The 20,921-nt window shown below is 45.8% G+C and overlaps 1 protein-coding gene across 3 annotated transcripts in view; it reads left to right on the top strand.

Moving 5' to 3' along the window:
- The window catches only part of LOC144110188 (uncharacterized), an 86,761-nt gene that overhangs the window by 19,978 nt on the left and 45,862 nt on the right, over positions 1-20,921 (top strand). For 2 of the 3 annotated variants that reach the window (XR_013309762.1, XM_077643023.1), the window contains exon 2: positions 846-1,149. The gene's annotated coding sequence lies outside the window, so the exon portion shown is untranslated. Of the gene's footprint in view, positions 1-845; positions 1,154-20,921 lie in introns of all 3 variants that reach the window. The other variant, XR_013309761.1, reaches the window with a different exon arrangement.

Here is a 20,921-nt window from a genome sequence, read left to right as displayed (position 1 = left end):
GCCTAACTTTGAGGAAAACAACTCAAAGGACAGTTACCAACGTGTTACGCCAGATTCCGCGACAGTTGTCTTCCAGGGTGAATATAATATCATTTATTCAATATCATTTTTCACCTTTTCCGGTGGAGTTCGCGCGATGCTTCTATGCTGCAACTCATGGTGTCACTGTAATCCAAGCAGCTACCGTTGTGCATTGCCATGGCGTGTAGCAATGACTTCATGCGTTACGTCGCTCTATGCGACAAATCGGCATGGTTTGTTGCGGACGGCACTGCATGCTGACCAGTGTGTCATGGTATGCAGAAAACCACGCCGATGCCGCAGAACCGGAAACTGGCCTTTAACAGCTGTCGCTGTGAAAAACACGGCAAGGGTCAGAGTTCAGCACTGATTTTAAAGAATTTTATTAAAGGTATGCAATTGTATTTGTATTTATTTACATTTAGAAAAAAAATGGTGCAAGTTCTGGCAAAATCTAGAGAGAGCAGATAGAAGGCCCTCAGCCCCAGTAGAATGGCAGCAGGGAAGAACATATGTACACTTATATTTATACGAAACAATGAAAGCGAAAAATAAATAATCTATTAAGTACTTATAATAAAGCGATGCATTAGAAACATTGTTTACATTTCACATACGTTTGAACCTATTGTCATAGTATTTTCGGTGCGCTCTGGAATCATGTACGTAAAGGGTCGGTCAAAAGTTCCCAGGCCACAGCGTCTTGCGGAAGGTATGATCTCAGTAATCTTGGAAGAGCATTCCCCAGCATGGGATGCCCACCATTAGTTCGGAGCCACGGCCCCATTTCCGTGCATCCGCGCCAACTACCAATGTCTTCACAGGTGCTCGTGCTGCTGTAGCTGCGCCAGCTACTGCCTATCCCGCTGTCTTTACCTGATGTCCTCCACGTGGGAGTGTTACACCGGCACCCAATTCAGCACTCCAGCGATCCTGAAGAACCGCAGCCTTTCAACGAGCCACACATCTCCCGATCCACCGCTAATTCTGGATTCGGCCACGTTCGTCGTCATGCAACTGGCGAGGACGCCAGCTGACCAGCTCTTCCATAATCACGGTTTTTCTGCTGACGCGTCGGGCCAGGGCACCACTTCTACGCATCCGCACCAACCATCATCGTTTTCACAGGTTAGTTATTAGCTATTTAAAAACTCATTGTGAACTGAGCTATAACGTTTGCCTTCTGATGATATCGTTGGCCCCCAATCTGCTGATTAATTTGAAGTGAACGCGTTCGCACTTGCTGCTCCTTTTTCGCCTGCTTCTGCTCAGAGACGTTTAAGGTAGTCCTGGGCCTGTGACGAAGACGTAGGAAAAGAAGCTAAATTCTGTTTTTTATGCCGTTCAGCTACATCAGGCCTAACACCAGTATGCACGAGGTTGTGATTAAGGTCCTGCTCATTCATGCAGGCCTTAAAACTGATATAGATCAATTGAACAAAAGAGTTGTCGAACGTAATCAAGGGCTGCATCTTCTGAGGAGCCTTCAAGCAGCGGCAGTAGCTGTCTTTTCAGATTAGAGAAAAGGAGTGGCAATCTGCAAAACCATTCGAGGTGGTGTAATTTGCTGCTCGGCGATATCAAAAATACTGATAAATCATAATGTTGGGAAACGTCTGAAAAGGCTGGTTTCATTCAGCGTGCTCATCGCGTGGGACGTCACTCATTTGATAATACGCTGCATTTTATCGACAAATTTAATAGCAGTAAAGAAATTGCAAACGCTTGTAGTAATGGGCACAGGTTAAAAGATCCCGGCTTGGATGTTGCATGTGACTATTCTGCTGCAATTCGCGAATATCACAGAAATTGGCAGCAATTTTCAAAAGAGATAAACAAATAGTGGGAGGAAATAAAGATTGTATTTTGATTGCTCTTTTCTCGGATGTATTCCTGCTTGTGTGGTTGCCATTTTGGTTGCTGTTCCTATGTTTGTTTATGCGTTATTCAATTTTTTCTTTCTTTCCTTATATGGCCCTCATGGAAACAATATGCATTCTTTCACTCCTTCAAAAATCTCGCTAATGCTTACTGTATTAACGCTGACAACCTCAGTGCTGCGAACGAAGTCTGCTGCGCTTGCCCAAGCTTATTGCTGCAGCCGAAAATATAATCACATTGGCTGTCGATTAAACGATACATTACGGATTCCTGCTCACGCCGTAGCTCTGCAAGGCGTAGAATACACATTCGGAAGCGGAACTATGCACAGAGGCATTTGACTTTTCCCATCATGGTTGTTAACGCGAAAGCATTTCTTGTCTCATCAGTGGCGCGCACAGGAGCTGTCATTAGAGCGGTATCGGCAGAGCGTGTCCTCACGAATTGTGAATCATCCATTATAGGGGCAATAGAATAGTTGAATTAATAATTATGTAATTAGCATAAATGAATAAATAAGTCACCAATATGACTATAAACAAGCAACTAATAACCAGACGTAATTATTTACCATAATTAGACAATTACTCATCGAATGAAGCAATAATTTAATCCAATTGATGAATTATTGGAATAATTAACTGAATAAATAAACATTTGAGTTAAATTACATGTAATTATCTAAATAAAGTGATTATTAAACTAGGTAATTAATTGACCATCTTGGTTAACCAGCTCAGTTAGTGAATTACTTTACGCATTCATGGGTAATTTAATGGAATTGTAGAATTACTTAATTACTGGATCAGTTACTGAATAAATTTTGAGAATTCATTCATATTTAGCATTTTGGAGTGCTTACTAGGCGCTCTAGCAACGGGACCCATGTCTTCGGATGTAGCAGAACCGAAGTTAGAGCGAAAATGCAACTTAGAAACGACGAAGGCAGAACGAAATGAACACGCAGCAATATAATCGCAGCAGTAAGAGAAATGTTTTCGCATTACGGCATATAAGCAGACTAAAGCACTCACCTGGAATTTTTAATAATAATGCGCCCCACGCTGACATTTTTTTTTTCGTTTGGGCTTGCCTTTAGGGCTTTGACACTAGCCGTGCTTAATAAATTCCAAAAGAACAAAGAAAGTTTCACAGCACGCGAACATTCCATAGCTTAACGGTAGTTTGTTCATCATGAAGGTTTCTTAAAGCGATGTTTATTGCCTCAGCACATAAAAGGGTATGTAGTGATGGGTAACGAGGATGCTTAAATAAATGAAAAAAAGGTTCGCTGATCTAACGAAGTCGAGCAGTGAACGATGATGTGGTCCCCGCCGTCCTAGCGGTATATGAATCAGGATTGTGCAGTGCAAAGCTGCTGCTGGAAGGTTAATTGAAAATGCACGTTCTCCCCAGGGGTCATTTAGAGCCTTCCCAATCAGCCGTGTAAGGCACCCTAATATTTAAAAGCCGTTGCTGTGGCTGTTGAGCTCTAGCTCTTGACGACCGTGCACCTATGGAAGCGGAATGCAAAATTGCACCTATGCTGTGCGATGATCACTGCCCGTTAAAGAATCCCAACTGGTCGAATTGATGTGAAAAAGCGCAAGAACTGGATGTGTAAATCGTTTTTTCGCACGAGATATTACAACTGCCATTTTTTTTCAAGTTTAACAGAGATGGCATTAGATGGCAAAAACGTCGTTTGATGGACAAAGTGCTTCACAAGAGCTTGTTACCAACATGTAACGGGCGGGAAGCAGTGTGTACTTGCCCCCGTCTGTGAAAGGGACGAAAGAAAAAAGGACAGAAATCGCATTATGAAAAAAAAAAAACATGCATCGATCCTCTTATTCCTCCCACTGACTTTCATTCAATAAATCGTATTTTTTAAAAACACTTTTCTTTCCAGGATATTAACGATTTAGTGTTCTGCAATACGACTTTTGGTGAATGTCGTCTCCTTAGAATAAGCGGGCTGCGTATGATTGAAAAGGTAAATTTGGTTGCCGCGTGCGCGTTCAGCGGAGGAATCCGTCGTCTCAGACTCCAATAATTCTCGCGAGGCAGGCCCCTTCAGATACCACCTACCACTTCGCGAACTGCCTTTGGAGAACAGCCCAGAAACGGGAGCCCGTGGCGAGCGAGTTGGTATGACAGTCAGACACTTTTTCATCAGTGCGTAGCTTTGAGAAGCAAATCGGATTGGATCAACTTTACTCAAGTGCGACGCCTTCTCGACTCGAGTGTCAGCGCGTCTCTTCTTTTTGCCTTTGTGGCAAAGTCGTGCCTTGTGTTTGCATCGCCAATTCTTGTCTACCTCAACTAGAAAAGATCAGAAAGAAACGTTTTGCATTGGTATGAGGATACGTATGGAACTGCGCAAGAGTATGTTGATGATTACCAATTGCATTTTAGAACGATCCTCCGCACATCTGCTGGGCTTTGGCACTGATGCGCACGATTCGATTAGCTCGAACAGGAATTATGTGAATTATATTCTGCACAGCGTATGCGTGCCGCATGTACGTGTTGTGTTTCTTTATTTTTCTCATTAACCGACTTTTTTATTTCTATTCAAGCCGTATTTCACATATATCTTCACAATTTCACACCACGTAACGGCTAGCGAGTGTCTGAGTAGCTGGTATCTGCTACGACAGCTAGTATTGATGTAATGTGACGAATATGGCTGTTAATGGACCGACAGTTGCAGAGAAACTACACGCGAACACACACAGGTGCTGCAAAAAAAGCAGCGACAAATACCAAATTTAATGCTACCCCAATCCACTCTTGCAGCTACTTAAGCGTCCCCACAATTTTTTTTTTTTTTTTTTGCTCTCGAACTCCTAGCTCGCTGTTCGTACCTCGCGCTACCGTCGTTGTCGTGGGTCGGCCGCCCGGTCACTTACAATGTGAACAGTTAGAAAGGCAGTGATGCTCCTTACACTTATTCAGGGTAAATTTTATAGCCAGGGCGGTAATCTCCACTCTTATCTATGCAGTGAGAACGTAAAAGCTTTGCCGCAGAGTTCCAGCATGCAGTTTTGTGAAATGACCTTCTTTACGGAAAAAAATTTCATACGCTCATCCCCCCCCCCTCCCCGCCCCCCCGGGGGGGGGGGGGGTAGCAAAATAATTTAAGACAATGTTAACGTCAAAGAACTCACGGCCGAAAGAAACACAAATAGCCACTTTAGCCCGGACTGAGTAGACGGCTTCGGGGTTAAAGGGAAGTATATTCTGCATCACGGTCCTAATTATCGCCTCCGGTTCGAATTCAGTTACCTGATATTGTCTTCGCCTGAGAGTGGAAGCCGGGGCAGAGCGGTTGGGAAAAGGGGGAACCTAGGACGTATATCCTCCTAGGGGGAAAATGCCACGCAGCGTCTCGTGGCCACTTGCCTAATGACAGATGTGACAAATGTCGAGAGATGTCTTGAGCTGCAAGAAATATGTTGCCCTATGTGTGAGAGCTCCCTGGGATGTCCTGTTTGTGGTCACATGGTGAACGGGGAGCATGCAAAAGTACACTTTCTAAGATTGAATCTCCACTCGTTGTCACTTCACCCCGCGGGAATAAAAAAAAAAGTCGCAAATACTTGTTTTCAGTCTTTTGTTGTTGGTTCATTTTTCTCATTCTAACCATGTTTTTCGTGACAAAGTGAGAGAATGCTCCTTTTCCTCAGCGGTGAGCTGTAAGAAATAAACTACACTCGTAGAGCCTCCATTGTGCTGTCGATTACGACAGCCTGCCCCATTAGTAGGACACAACCTCGCGTTGCGCAAGCCCGAACGATAATTGAGCCCGCTGTGTCTACAACCGCGAGAGCGTGAAGCGTGTCAGCAAGGCGGCGAAGCCGCAAGTAGTTACGTAATATTCCCGCGCTTGCTGCTTCTATAGAGCGTCCCCAGAAGATCGGAACGACGCTCTTTTTCCTTCGCTCGCTTTCCTCCTCCTCCTTGCTTGCCCTTCCCCTTGTGGTCATGTCGTCAGCGGTAACGCTTGGTCTGCAGTAAGCAACCCTCCACTGCTGGCTTCTTTTCTTTCTCTTGCTGTCTCAGTGACGTTCGTCTTCGTAATAGAGTTTGTCAGCACCCTTCTAACGAGGGCATTCTCCTCCTGTCGTTAGCACGCCGTGTGGCTTGTGTATGGGAGAGACGAGAGCTTATATAAACAATAATGCATTTATTCTGCTTGCACAGTCAGCGTCAAATGAAACGCGAAGAAGGCAGTGATAAGTTAAATAACAAAACAGAGAATATTTAGCGGAAAGAGAATGACTACAAGTGCACTTGATTGTCACTTTGATGGCGCGGAAACCGTTGCGTGGAAGTGTTGGTAAACCCAACCTGTATTCCCCCTGCAACACCTAATATTTTCGTGTTTTTTTGTCCATGTTTCAGTTATCCTGCCCGCGTTTCATTTAACCCATATGGCACCTTCGAATTAGGACCCAAATAGTTCCGTTCATCTTGTATGAGCTTGAATGCAATAGGGTACGCTTACCCTAGGGTGCGCTTACCGAGAAATCCTGAGCCTTGCATATACGTGTGTTCGTCGCAATTTGTATGCGCTTCGCATTCACAAAATTGAGGCAGCTCGGAGCGCAGCTTTATTTGCGCGGGAGTAACCGCGTGTTACTACTTATTCTGCCTATCTATTTGTAGCAAATACGCGTCTCGATTTGTTTATTTATTTTATTTATCAAACACTCTAGGCCAAAATGTGATCCAAGCAACAAACGTGGCGTACATACAAAAGGTCTGGGTTACATGCGCTATTAAAAATATTTTTTCTGCTGCACTGAAGAACAGGAATAAAGCAAGCACAGCAGAACGCATGAACAAACTCACGTCTCTTGAAACTATTCAGTCGTCTGAAGCACATTCTCAGTTCCAACAACAAAACCGGGCAGACCGTTCCATTCGGTAACAGTTTTCTGTAAAAACGAATATTTGAAGCTCTTAGTACGAGCAAGCATAGGAGTTCGCTTATGCGGATGGCGATTCCTGGGGATTCTTTTATTCTGGTTTGCTTCCTGCGGGATACTCAGGCCTTGATGCTATTCTGTATCATTAGTTCAGGAAAAGAATCAAATTGCCGGTAGCTATTGTATATAAAACGAGCAAGTCTTTGTATTTGCTCAAGTTTCTCAATATCAAAGGATCCCAGACTTCGCATGCCTATTCCAGACGAAATGTGATTAGTGTGTTATAAGCCGTCAATTTAACGACGAGAGGAAGCGACTTAAATCTGTGTCTTAGTAAAGCTAGCTTGTGAACGGGCCGAAGCAGAAATTATATCAATGTGGGTGGACTAACTGAAGCGATTAGTGATCGTTACTCCCAGGTAGACGAAAATGAATGCTTTAGATATCGTGGAGTCTTAGCGATAGGGAAGCGGGTAGGTTCTATTTGTAATGCGCAGAAAAACAGTTTTATCATGATTTAGTTTGAACACCAGTTTGAACGGGTGTCAAGGCTAGCGTTTCTGAATCTTGATCTTTGGTAGATTGAATAGCCTTGAAGCGCACGGAGTCATCGTGAATAAGTACATGCTGACATTTTCATCGATGCTGGTAATTAGACCATTGATATATATTAAAAAAAACAAAGCTTCAAGGACACTTTCCGGTGTGATATCGGAATTGATTGGGATTAAATCGAAATGACTGCTCTCTAGATCGACGAACTGTTCACACGAGCTAGTACGATGATGTCTGCTTTTTCATTAAAGGTTTCTTCTTTCTCTCAAGTGTGACGATTGCCAATGTGGTTCAGTTTCAACAGTAAACCGGAATGTGAAACCTACTCGAATTCCTTGCTGAAATCAAGAAAAATTACGTCTATTTCTCCAGCGTTTTCAAAACTGAAGAAATACAGTGATTCAAGGAGATTAGTTGTGCGGTAGTTGACAGGCCTTTGAAAAAACCGTGTTGGAATGGTGAAAGAATATCATGTCTAGCTGCGAATTCAGATGTATAAGTAGATATGATGTGTTGTATTATCGTGTGTGAAGTGCTAATAATTGCATATTTTGCGCATATCATTTGTTTTCCTCTACTTTATTTTTGTATTAGTGTAAAATCTGTTTCTTTAGGAGTCATGGTTAGGCCGACTTTATTTCGTACCCTATTTTTTATGTTGCTGCTTGACTGCGTGACGAGTGAGTGTTTAGCTAGTTCTGAATACTGAGACAAACACCTTCTTTATGCAGATCTAATTTAGCGCGAGTTTTGAAAATCGTCCGAATTCAACAAAGCTAGCATAAGCACATGTACAAAAAGACGGAACTGCTCAATTGCCTCCATTGCCGAAATCACTGTCGATAAATCCTGCAATGAAAGACGCACCGATCGTGAGCCATCGTTCGTGCGCCGGTTTCTAACGATACGCCACTAGTTCGACTTTTACGTCATGTCATGTCCTTCTCCAAGTTACCGTTGGGGCCTAGTGCTCTTAGCGGCAGTTTAGCGTATATCGTTTGAACAAGTAGCTTGTTGTGTTACTCTTTTTTTTCTAAACCTGCGGCTTTTCTGCGTAACACGCAGTGTTCAAGAATCTCCAAACATGAGCAGATAAAAAGTGAAAAGAGTCCCCTGAAGAAGGGCGGAAGCATTCTATTACTATTCCATCGAGTCCCGTTACTTTTGAGCGTCTATGCTTGCTTCGAATCATCGGCAGTGTAGCGGGATCGCGAAATGTGCCGGCTTGGTGGAATTTCACAGGAAATCTTTATTCTTGCCGCTTAACATATCAGCTTGAATATAACTCAGTTTCTAAGACCACTGTCTGCAATCAAGGCCATTCGGAAAAGCTTTCGGCGCAAGTAAATAATAAAAAAAACGCCTGAAATCAGCGTTTCTGTCATATATTCTCCACCTGTATAAGCCCAGCTACGTCCTGCGCTGGGTAGGTGGCTCTCGCATCGATCTCTAAGTTCTCTAATTACCGCTTTCGGGCGCCAGCTGGGGCCCATCCTGTCCTCGCGGGCTTACTGATCTCATATGTCCACCTTACTCTCTGTCGCCCTCTGCTGTACCCTCACTTTTCCTCGGCTCCTTATAATTCCCTCTGTTACCCAAAGGGGCCATCGGTTACTTGGTCTCTGTATTACCCAGCCTGCCCTCTCCATGTACTTCTACTTTATTTTAATTTTGATATCATTAACTGGTGTTTGTTTCCTGCCCCACTATACTCTCCTCCAGTCTCCTGTTGCTATCATGTGCGGTCCCTTTGTCGTGCATGCAAATTATCTGCCCCCCCCCCCCCCTAAATCTTTTAAAGGGCAGTACCGCCCGACGCCGCTTTTAACCGTTGCTCCGCAGTGGCGACGCGCCTCTCTCATGCCAAAATTCCTACCTTCGTAGCGCAAAGGGAAATTACATTTCTCCACATATAACTGTTCATAATGTGTGAGCCGTTACCGTTCGCTAATTGCGACCAAACGCCTAACTTTATACATTAAAAGGTAATTAACCGATAGTAGGTATATTAAGCCAAGTAATAAACTCATTCAACACTTTACGTTGACCTGCAATGCAACCAGCATGATCGCGAAGGAGGAACTTTTTAATCTCAAAAAGGCAAAATTTTGAAATGTGCTTATATTTTTCAACGATTACCCTTAATTTGTGTTATTAGGTAGTAATTACTCATTGGCATCCACACAAGCAAAGCCATATGGCAACCAAGGACAGCTATACAGCTTCCACAGAAACTTCATAGCCAAAGAAAAATTCGAGTCCACGGTTCGATCCCGGGACCACCGCTACACCGGAGCAGTCGCTCTACTAACTGAGTTAACTGGGACGGCTACCATACGGTAGGGCGAGAGCGAACTGGCCAGTAATTCGAAGTGGCAACAGTGCTGGTCAGATGTTTATGGGAATCCCACAAAGCTGGAGTAGATTTCGTGCTTAGGGAATAATTGCTCATGGCCATCCACCTCAACGCAGCCACCTCAACGCAGCCATACGAATACCAAAGAAAGCTGTACAGGTTCCACAGAAACTTCGTGAAGAAAAGTTCGAACATTTCTTAAATAACTCTCTAAATAATTAATTACTCTCTAATCACAAAATCTGCTCTATCTTGTGACACTTCCCTAAACGTTTGACGAACCCGTAATTTTTATTTACAAGTATGGAACATTTCACAGCACGCATTTCCGATGAAACTATGTTTGCTTTGCAGCAGCCATATTTTTCAGAGGTATTTAATAATGTAACACGGTAAGGACGGGCTGACAACACGGAAACTTGGCGCCTAAATAATACGCTTGGCGGGCACTAGTAAATCGGTGAAAGGAGTTTGCGACCTCAAGCAGTCCATGAGATTGGTGCGTATTATACTAGGAGGGGTGGACTGAACTATACCTGAAAGATGCCGTCAAATCGGTTGGCGAGGCCTGACAACGATGTTTACGAATTCATCGCAAGAAATTCATTAGCGTATTTTACTATTTAAACAACACGGTGGTCATCTCCCAGGCAGCAACCTTGCGCGCTCTACCGAGGCGTTTGCTATTTCTTTCACTCCTCAGCTTAATTTCAGAGTGAGTAGACTGAATGGAGAGGTTTGTTCGTCCTGAGCGCAATTTTTTCATTCCATTTGATGTTCGATTGAGTCTCACAAGAAGATTTCATCCTCTTGAGACCGGATTGGTCAGCCAGTGGCTGGTCCAGTTCTGAGTTCTTCCTGAGTTGAAAAATGCCTGACAATTCTGTTATAACAGGAGCACTCGTGTGTATGTACCTACATGTGTGCATGCATCTGCAGGCGCTTTGAAAGCACAGTGGAGGGGTGACTTTTTTTCTCCAATCCCGCACGCACGAGATGGCAGCACAAGTTCAGGAAGTAAAAGAACATCTATCAGCCACTATCGCATAGTATCCGAACAGGCACAGCTATACAGTCCCACCTCCACACCTTTATCATGTCTCTCTTCAGCACACTGCGATCGTCAGCAGAGTGAGATGTCACGGGCGAAGCGAGCAAGAGGAATCGTTGGCGCGGACGCTTTGTCCGCAGAGGACAGACAAGCAATTTAGAGTTCGTGCCTTCTCTTTTTCTAACTGACGAGCTTTGCTTCTGCAGCGAGAACGCATGTATTTCACTGGGTTGTTGTCGGCCTCTCACATTATCTGCAGCGTCTTCCGTCGCGAACATCACACGCTGCAACAAATCCAACAAACGCTTCCGCACACTCCAGAGACGGGAGAGAGTGCGCTCACGCTCATAGGGCCGCTGGCGCGGTATTTTTTTTAATTGGTTTTGGGGGAAAGCAAATGGCGCAGTGTCTGTCGCATATATCGGCGGACACCTGAACCGCGCCGTAAGGGAAGGAACAAAGGAGGGAGTGAAAGAAGAAAGAAAGAAAGAGGTGCCGTAGTGGAGGGCTCCGGAATAATTTCGACCACCTGGGGATCTTTAACGTGCACTGACATCGCACAGCACACGGGCGCCTTAGCGTTTCGCCTCCAACGAAACGCGGCATGCCGCTAACGGATTTCGTTGGGGACTTGGCAGTAGCTTCCTAAATTCATCTTAATCTAGTGAACTCCACACAGTACAATCTACACCATAGTTGTGTTTTTATCTATCTGTTACATATCTACGTATTGATTTAGTTTTGGCTTTCGAGGAAAAAAAATGACGCAGTTCTGTCTCACATATCTCGGTGAACACCCGAGCCACACAGTAAGGGAAGAGATAGAGGAGGGTGTGAGAGAACAGAGGAAGAAAGACGTGCCGTAGTGGAGGTCTCCGTAATAATATCGACCACCTAGGGATCTTTAACGTGCACTGACATCGCACACCACACGGGAGCCTTTTGCGCTCCGCTTCCATCGAAATGAGGCCGCCGCGGACGGGTTCGAACCGGGGTACTCTGGCTCAGTAGACGAGCGCCCTAACCACTGAGCCACCACGGTGGGCGGCTATATGTCCCACCTTGTTCTCTGTAGTGTTTTGTGTAGTGCGTAGCAGTTTGTGTATTGTGTGTGTTCGCTAGAAAAAGGTGAATTTGGGACGCGTCGCGGTGCTTGTGTGCATTGGAGTCGGAAGCCTCGGCACTTCTTTCCATTTTCTTTGTCTGGTCCACTTCACCTAAGCCGTCATCGTCCTCATTATGATCATGATCAGGCCGGAGGTTTGCGTCTACAACAGAACAAAATTCACTCCCTGTGATTTGTAGTTACAGCCCTCATCTGCGCAGGCTGGAACCACCATCTCCTCATAATTTTCTGATCCCCTCACCATACATTCAGTCGTCCTGTGCTACGTTTCTTTTATCTTTACATATCCAAATATGGAGTAGATTTTCTATGAGGAACTGATTAAAAGGCAAGGTCTCGAACCTGCGCAGCCGTGCTCTATATGGCTGCGTGCACCTTCATTACTCCCTGAATATGTGAAATCAAGTACAGTCACTGGAGTGCTGAAATGTTTGCACTTCATAGGTTCTTTGGTCATCGTTTTCCCTCTGCTTTGAGGCAACGTAACAACTTCAACGGCCCAAAAGGTCACTTCAACTTTCCGCCCACACTGTCATTGTAAAGAGAGCCTGAGGACAAATTAAAGGTGGCCTGCATTGATTAACCATCACGTTGTATAACGAGAGAGATGATGGTTGCACTGATAGCAAAGCTTTTATAAAGCAAAAAAAACATATTAAAAAATAAAGCACAGGTGCCGCAGCCACCGGCCACTTTCGGAACTAAAACACGGGCGTCGACACAGTTTTTTTGCGGATCTCAGAGGCTGGGCCAAACCGCCATTTACACCACAAGGTGATCACGGAGACCTCCTCGGTGTAGACATCGTGAGTTTGAATCGAGTTGCTGGAAGCTTTTCAAATGCAATTTTGTCAGTAATAAATGCATCTTTTGTTTCTGGACAAGCATCAACGTACCCAGAGAGGGCCGGGTAAAATTGGACGGAGTTGTCCCAGTATCCTGCTAGCTAGTTTCTCGTACTGTCTGTCATCGTGCCTCTCGCCAGTTTTCTCGACGAAGCACGCAATCCGGCTCGGCCTTTTGTGCTCCCTTCTTACCTCGCACGTACGGTTCGTGCTCCATCGACATCATTAGTTGCAATGGCGTCGTCGTAGTCTCCTTCTGCGTTGATGAGGTAGAGCACACGCCTAGACGATACGCTTCTTTGAGCGCCTACGGGCGGTCCTGCACTGCCGACTATGCTACCCCCGGGCAGACAAGGTCCAAATGAGGAGCCGCGTGTATAGTTTGTTCTTCTCTCCTATAGTGTAATACGGTGCTGCTGGAATGTGTTAAAACACGAAGAAAGCACCCGATATGGGTCATCCCGACGATTCAGTGTGCTTTCTGAACCGTGTTTTGTCCTCTAGTGTCAGTGCGTTGTTCTTTGACGAGCGTTTTTCTTTGGCAGCCACTTAGAAGGGGAGAACAGAAAGAGGCGCAAACTACGATGCTAACCTGCCCCGCTGAAACTCAGATGCGAAATCCACCTCGCACGAAGACGCTTACAACGAATTTTCTCCGCACTGCTGCTCGCGACAACTTTTAACAATTTTTCAGACTTTTCCCAACATTCCCCCTTAATTGAGCGACAAATGCACTGCACTTTCCTTCTGAACAAGATCGCACAGTCCGGCAAAAAAGCTGTAATGACTGTTTGTTGACTGCATGTCGACCATTAAGAGAGGTGCTCTCACACTCCACTGGCTGTCAACACAAGTTTTTGTGAGGCTAGGGAATAACCTAGGTTTTGTTACCGTGCAGGCACATCATCGAAAGCACCCAGTGCACCTCACCCATCACGGAACAGTTTACGCCAAGTCTCGTATTGATCAGACCAGTGTTAATCACTTGGCCAGTGAGGGCACATAAATGAGAGGGCCGTTCGCGGCTCGGATGAATAGCAATCTCCGTAGCGAGTAGATGAACGTTCGGGTTTCTTACAAACACATACCACGGCGACGACGGGGCTGTGCCCTGCAGAACCGTCACCGAGGGAGCTCAAAAAACTTAGAAGCCCCGCGATGGGCGCCCGCGTGCTGTGTCATGCCAGTGCACGTTAAAAATCCCCAGGTGGTCGAAATTAACCGGAGACCTCCACTACGCACCTTTTTCTTCCTTTCTTTTCTCGCTCCCTCCTTTAGCCCTTCCCTTACGGCGCGGCTTGTGGAGTCCACCGAGATATGTGAGACAGTTGCTGCGTCATTTCCTTTCCTTAAAAACCAAATTTCGTTTCTTGGCGAACGGCAGGAGGAGGAGGAGGAACAAACACTTATTTGTCATATGACAAAGAGGATAGGGGTTAGGGATGAGGTTTAGACAGGTTCGTGGGCCCTCGTAACGGCTCTAGGTAGCTTGAAGACTATGCTTCTTGGCGACCTCCAGGGCCCAAACCACTACCCGGAGTTGTAACTCCGGGTCAGGGCTGAACGCCAAAGGAGGAGAACAATACGTTTATTTCTGCGGCCTCGGAGCTCAGAGTACACTCAGTGGTGAATGGATTAGGTTGTAGGAGCCTAAAAGAGATAGGCTGTTAGGCCTCCAGTCGTCGTTCGATGTGATGAAGTGAAGTAACTAAGGTGTAGTTCCTGTATTGAGACTCTGAGGGAAAGACCTACTGCTGCAAGGAAGTTAAGCAGTGGGAACTGAAAACGCGGATAAAGTTCTACAGAAGGCAAAGTGTAGCAGACCAGGACCAGTGGAAGTATTGATTGGAAAGGTATCTCCTCCGTCAAAGCAGGTGGGGCGTTCGAGGCGTTGCAGGAAGAGATGTGTAAGCAGGGGTGAGGGAAAGGGGCGGGTTTTGTACGCGGCGAAGTTTGCTAGCTTGTTCGGTTCGCGAGTGAAGCAGAAGGGCAGACGGGTAAGATGAGCACGGGCCTGTCGAAGGCTTCGGATGACGGCCTTGAGTTGTTGGTGGGCGAGTATGAGGGAAGTATTTGGGAGTAGGATTTTGGCCAGCAGACCACGAGTGCCGGGAGTCGACGTGAGCGTGACGAGGGATCTAAGGAGATGAGTTGTACAGTACACACAAAGTGCGCAACGAAGGGCGTGTTGTGGTCACTTGCTAAATTGCCTTCGCATTAATTTTAATAACGTTTGTCCGTGCAAGAAGCAAACTGCACGCGAATGTGCAAACCACCGCGGATGGCACAACAAAACCTGCTCTTAGTTTCCGGCTGCGAGCCATAACATTGCCATCTGCAGCAAAAGAAAATAAAGCCTCCTTCCAGTGACGTTTCCCCTCTTCACTTCTCGAGTCTCAGGGTAGACTTTCCTAAGGCTCGGGTGTCTTGCCGAAAGAATGCTTTTGCACCTTTCCTTCGAGTGGCTGCTCCGAGCAATGCGCCATCGTTTTCGCTTAAAGGGTCGATCTTTGCAGACGACGCAGTTAGATGCGTCTCCCGTGCGTCCTTGAGTGTTGTTTATTATTCTTGCGACGGAAAGTAAAGTGCTCAGAGGGGTTTTCGTTCTGTTTCTATAGCGGAGCCTTTCAGTCGACCTTTTTACGTTCTGTTTCTGCAACAGAGCCTTTCAGTTGGCCTTTTTCTAAGACCCAGGGCTTAAATGTTTCCTTCAGAGAACTCAGGAAGACCTGAAATGGGAATGGGAAACAAAGAAAGACGCTAGAAAAGTTGCGCTAATCGTGGTCATGTGATCCTGAGTGGGCTTAGAAGTACGAGCTCAGCAGAGGGAGGGGGGGGGGGGGCATGGCGGGAGAGTGGGGATAGCAGTACATCCTCATGATACTAGAAATGTGGAAATATGTTTATTTTATTTTTAACTTCTTATACTTACACGATCAGACATAGCAGTAGTAGCTCAATAAAGATATACGAATATTATGCAATAACCTCATACAGGCTTTATCATATAAATGTTATACAAATAGTATAACATTTGTAAAACAAGTGTATGAAACAAATGTATGATTTTGTCAGATTATATGACATTGGTATGATATATGCATGTTAAAGTTGTGACATTGTATGACAGACCGTATGAGCTTATTGCATCATACAGCTTCTTAAAGTAGTAACTGTCTCGTAAATATTAGTTTAAACACGAGAGCCAGGTATCAACAGGTCCACATTTTTGAAGACAGAACGCACCGAATACTGAGGGCTGGCACCTACAAGAGGATAAAGCACGCGGCCGCCACCGCGTCTGAACCGGCCGAGCGGAGCATGCTAAGTTCAGAGGGCGGGCGTACTACGGAGAAGAGAATGCAACATAGAAAGGCAAAGCTGCTCTGCATTTCAGTGAGCACTGTCAAGTCGCATTGCATATGCGCAAAGATATGATTTGCTGGAAAGAACGTTATTTTTTGGGGGCGCCTGCGTTTTCCTCAAATACATGATAAAGGGAAATGATTCTCAAGCACATTCTGAGGAAACATTCAGTGTCCTGCTATTATAAAACAGGCCTAGTTGTTTCAGCATCCGCCTCGCATACTACGAAACTACGAGGGTGAGGCGGCAGCTTGTGAAAGTGAGCTACAGTAGCGCGTTCACGAGTCGAACCACACAGCTCTGAATGCTTTCGAATGCAACTCGTAGCCTCAACGTTGCACTGAAAGAAATTGTGGGAAGGAATACATGTCATGTGTGCTAGGCACGGTGTCTTTGAAAGACTGCTTACAATAGGGTCAGATTGCGCTCGTCAACATCTCAGAGAAGGAAAACTGAGTCAGGAGGCTGATTTTGCTAACAATATTTTACCGACTGAAAAAAATGTTTAGCTGGTGGCAAAAAGTCCTGTAGTCTCTTTATGAGCATGCTGTCTGATGTACAGGTTCCGCTCCTTACCGGAGCGGTATTCTGTAACTGCGGAAACATAAAGCCAAATACAGCTGAAAGATTGGGGATTGGGTCGTTTTTTTTTAATTCAGTGGGCAACGCAAGGGAACGCATAGCACGGAAAGGGGTGTGTGTGTGTGTGTGTGTGTGTGTGTGTGTGTGTGTGTGTGTGTGTGTGTGTGTGTGTGTGTGTGTGTGTGTGTGTGTGTGTGTGTGTGTGTGTGTGTGTGTGTGTGTGTGTGTGTGTGTGTGTGTGTGTGTGTGTGTGTGTGTGAAGCTGTTTAAGAAATGCAGAATGTTGCCAGAAGGTACGCCGAGATCTGCTTAACCCACTTTCGAAATAATTTTGTTTTAGGTTACAGGGAATTTTATGTTACAGAATTAAGGTTACGTTTTGCATGTAAACATGGATTTTGCCTTGTGAATGGTAAGGATTGAGTGGTGTTAAATTTATGTTTTCCATTCGGTCTTGCTTAGAGTTCGTCATATAACAAGGGATCATTTATCCTCACAAAAAGTAAATGTTTAGCATGATCAACAAAAGCCGACAGGGTGTGCATATCTGTTAAGCGTTCAGTTTATTCAAAAGTAGTTGCGTTTATGAAACACTTTCATACAAAGCAGTGCAATTCGGCATCTGCTTCAGGATAACGCATGCATAAATGTTTTCCTTTGTGATAAGAGTTTTGTGCTAGTACTGCAGTCTGCAGCTTCCCTATGTTGAGAAAATGTTTCCAAGGTGGTGGCAATTGCAGAACAGGTTGGGAACATACAAGAAGGGATGGTGCGTGTGCCCCTTTTCGGGCAGTGCCGAAAGTGCCGGCGATGTTGTACAATGTCTCATCTGTATGAGGCATTGTGTGAGACACACGTGGAGTCTAGAGAGAGCAACAGGGGTAGCAGGAGGGACCCTTTTTTCTCCATCTGTTTACTGATTGGTCGCTGGGCGCTAGTGGCTTGAACAGTTTAGAGAGTCTGTTCTTAGCGCTAGAGTGGGCTATCACTGTTATGGCAGTGCAACGAAATATTCAGCGACGCCTTGTGCACAATCGGAATGCTTTGAGGTCACGAATCGGAAATGCCTTTTACAGCGTTGAGTGGCAAGCGTATGGTTGTGCGCTGCGGTCATGCGCCACCACAGCCGATCACACAGAGACGAATTGTAACCATAAAGGGGGCTAGGAATCAGTGTGCACATAAGGCCACGGAGGCAATTGGAGTGGAGTACTCCAATTGGAGTGGAGTACTCCAATTGCCTCCTGCAAGAGTCGCCCACAAATCCGCCGTTCCAGAGGTAGGGAGAGCCCTACTCCCGGAGCGCGTAACACAATGTATCTCCCTCCGGCAACGCTTCTATACTCTTCTTTTAGTTGCTGTCCCCTCCAAGAGATGGCACGATGAGCGTAACTGACTTCCACCTTCAGGGGTTCTGCTCCGTTTCCGCCGCGTTGAAACAGCCGCTGATGGTGTTAGGCCTAAAGCGTGTGCGTATGCAGTTTGGTCGAAGTTCTTCTTGTAAAAAGAGCCTTTCAGTTTATTGAATCGCTGTTTTGTTTTACAGTGATCGTGCTTGTTGCGCTGTCCGTCGAACACGAAACTCAGCACGCGAAGAAGAGCGTGTATCGTCGCAGGCGTGGCGGAGGTCTTTCCGAAATTCCGTTGGCCGTGTCCACCTACGAGTGTATTTGCATTTCATTTCTTTTTGATTTCAGATTTTTACACTGTATTCGGACTATGCAAGGTGGGATGACAATGTAGTGAAAAAAAAAATGGAGCCAAAATATAGCCTGGCGGACTAAACACCGGGTGCCGGCTTACGGTATATAGCTAGCCGCATCTTTGCCCTTGTCCAAGAGATTTTCTCCCTATGCTTTTATACGGCGTAGGGATAGTCAGACGGCACACCTACTGCGCCACCTATCATTAGGTTCCTTTCATAAGCCTACCCCGGCGGTTCCACCTTTCTGCGTGTTGTGTGTTGAATCCGAAACTATCGATCGCTTTCCGGTGTGCCGTTGCCGCTTCCCCTAAGGATGCAGCTTCTGGAGAAGTATTACTGCAACAAATCGACTTCGACTTGCCTGCTGAAGTTGTTTTTTTTCCCGCGGGTCTTAACTATTTGGACACTGCAACAGGAGAAGTTTGTACTGCCATGCAAAACTTTACTTCAATCGAGACGCGCCCTAGCTAAGATTTTCCGCTATTAGTATTTATTTTACAGCCTGTGTTGAAGCGTTTTTATGTTTTGCGTTTGCGGACAGCATCAAAAACTTATTTAAATCACAGCAGTTGCAAGAAATCAGAAAGTTGGTCCATTTCCGCTCCGTAAAAACCGCACTCTCTGATCGTCCAGGGTAAGAATAAGAACGCAGTGCTTTGTGCTACAGGCGGAGAACTTTCTGGAGGAGTAGCAGTTCACGCAACAACATTCTTGAAACGGCAGCACCGCACTCCGAAGCACGTTTGCCCCAGACATCACTAAAGCGCAAAACGACGCATGTGCTCACAGTCACGCGTCCACGAGTCAAGGACAAATACCTGTAAGCTTACGTGTCCCGAGTCAAACTGCACCACGTTTCAAGGTCTCTCCCCTGCCAACCACAACGATCACAACCGTGGTGCCAATCGGTTATTCCAGCCCGCCTTCCAACCAGCCACTTGACACCGCGCTTGCATTTCTTCTTTACAGAGTTGCCACGGCCATGCACCCTTGACATCCGAGTCCTTTCCACGGCGGTGCGTGTCGAAGCTTGCGAGTTCTGGGGAGGACTCATTTTAACTCGCACAGAGGTACGCGCTGACGCCAGCAATTCGATCAGCGCTGCAATTGAAGCGACTTTTAAGAACCGGCCGACTGCCATTTCTCGCGGCACACGGTTGCTTTTGCGTGCGCCGAACTCCATGCAACTTAGGCGGAATGTTTCGCAAAGCTCGCTTCAACACCTGCCTCACGTTATCCTTTCGGTTCACCGCGGTTACCCATGAGTTGGTCGAGAAATGAACCTAAAATCATTTCACGCTTAAAATACAGCTGCCTGTGACCTCACGTTGACAGATAGAGCACTACAGCCGCTGAGAGTCAAAGGCGCAGGTTCTTTCTTCAAACTGGGTGAATGTGACAGGTGATTGACTCACGCCTGAGGTACATAGAGCAGTGCATCATACAGCCTTCGCACCAACTATAGTCGTGTTCGGGGAATCGATTGCGATAGATGGTGAGCCGTCGGTTTCTTTGAAGAGTCATCTGCCCCTTGCAGGCCTAATAATTATTGGTTTCTCTGGAAAATAAAAATGTGGTTAAGGCGCGCTTCTAATGTGTTTACGAGAGTTAGTAATTTTTTTCGCTGTAAATATTCTACTGCTGTATTTTGTAATTGATTATTACAAGACTTTTTGCGAGGTAAACGGTGCTGCTACCGGCTCGTAGTGTGAATTAGCGTAAAACTCTCACTTTCACCATAAGATGCACACCATTTCTCAAAAGTAAAGAGCCCAAAGGGATTAATTCTGGGCCATGTTGTGTGGTTTGTTATGCATTACCTACGTTCCAAATCTCTCAAAGGAGACACTGAAATTGAAACTGGAATAAATGGAACTTGTGTGTCGGGCAAGAGCTAGGCTCACTCACATCTTCGCAATGCGCGAGACTCCAAGTGGGACGTATAGATCTATAAAAAAATCCAATAACAATATACGTGGGAAATTTTAGCACCACGAAATAAAATCCGCAGGGTATACATTTGCGAGCGCAAGCCTAATCAGTTTTTCTCATGTACAGGCGGCACTTGTAGTTAAGGACGCGGGGTATGCGCAAGTAAAACACATACCGCAACTCATTTCAAGGTTGCCGAGAAGCCCAGTCAGGAGCACAGTGGTTACCGATGCGGCAATAAAAAGAATCTGGGAGCCCGAAGTTCTGCTCATTGCAGACGAGGCATTAGCATCGCCTACTTTCTGCCTCAGCAAGCAGAGGAAAGGCTGGGGATGGAAGATGGTGTGAACAGGGGTGGGTAAACGTAGTGCCAAAACGACACATTACGTAAGGATCCGCGGCTTCGCCCGCGCTGACATCACATTGCACGGTCCTGTTGTTCTGTGTGTGCAGGGAGCGTATTCAGTTATAATTCAGCTCTTGCTCAACGCGCGTGACGTCTGTGGCGGCAGAATGGAAGCCTGTTGCAACTGTCTACTCAGCAAGGTCGTTGCATTTTGACTG

Source organism: Amblyomma americanum, chromosome 11 (assembly GCF_052857255.1).
Source record: "Amblyomma americanum isolate KBUSLIRL-KWMA chromosome 11, ASM5285725v1, whole genome shotgun sequence".
NCBI lineage: Eukaryota > Metazoa > Arthropoda > Arachnida > Ixodida > Ixodidae > Amblyomma > Amblyomma americanum.
The sequence above is the reverse complement of the archived record's forward strand: the minus strand, read 5'-3'. Positions and strand labels throughout refer to the sequence as shown.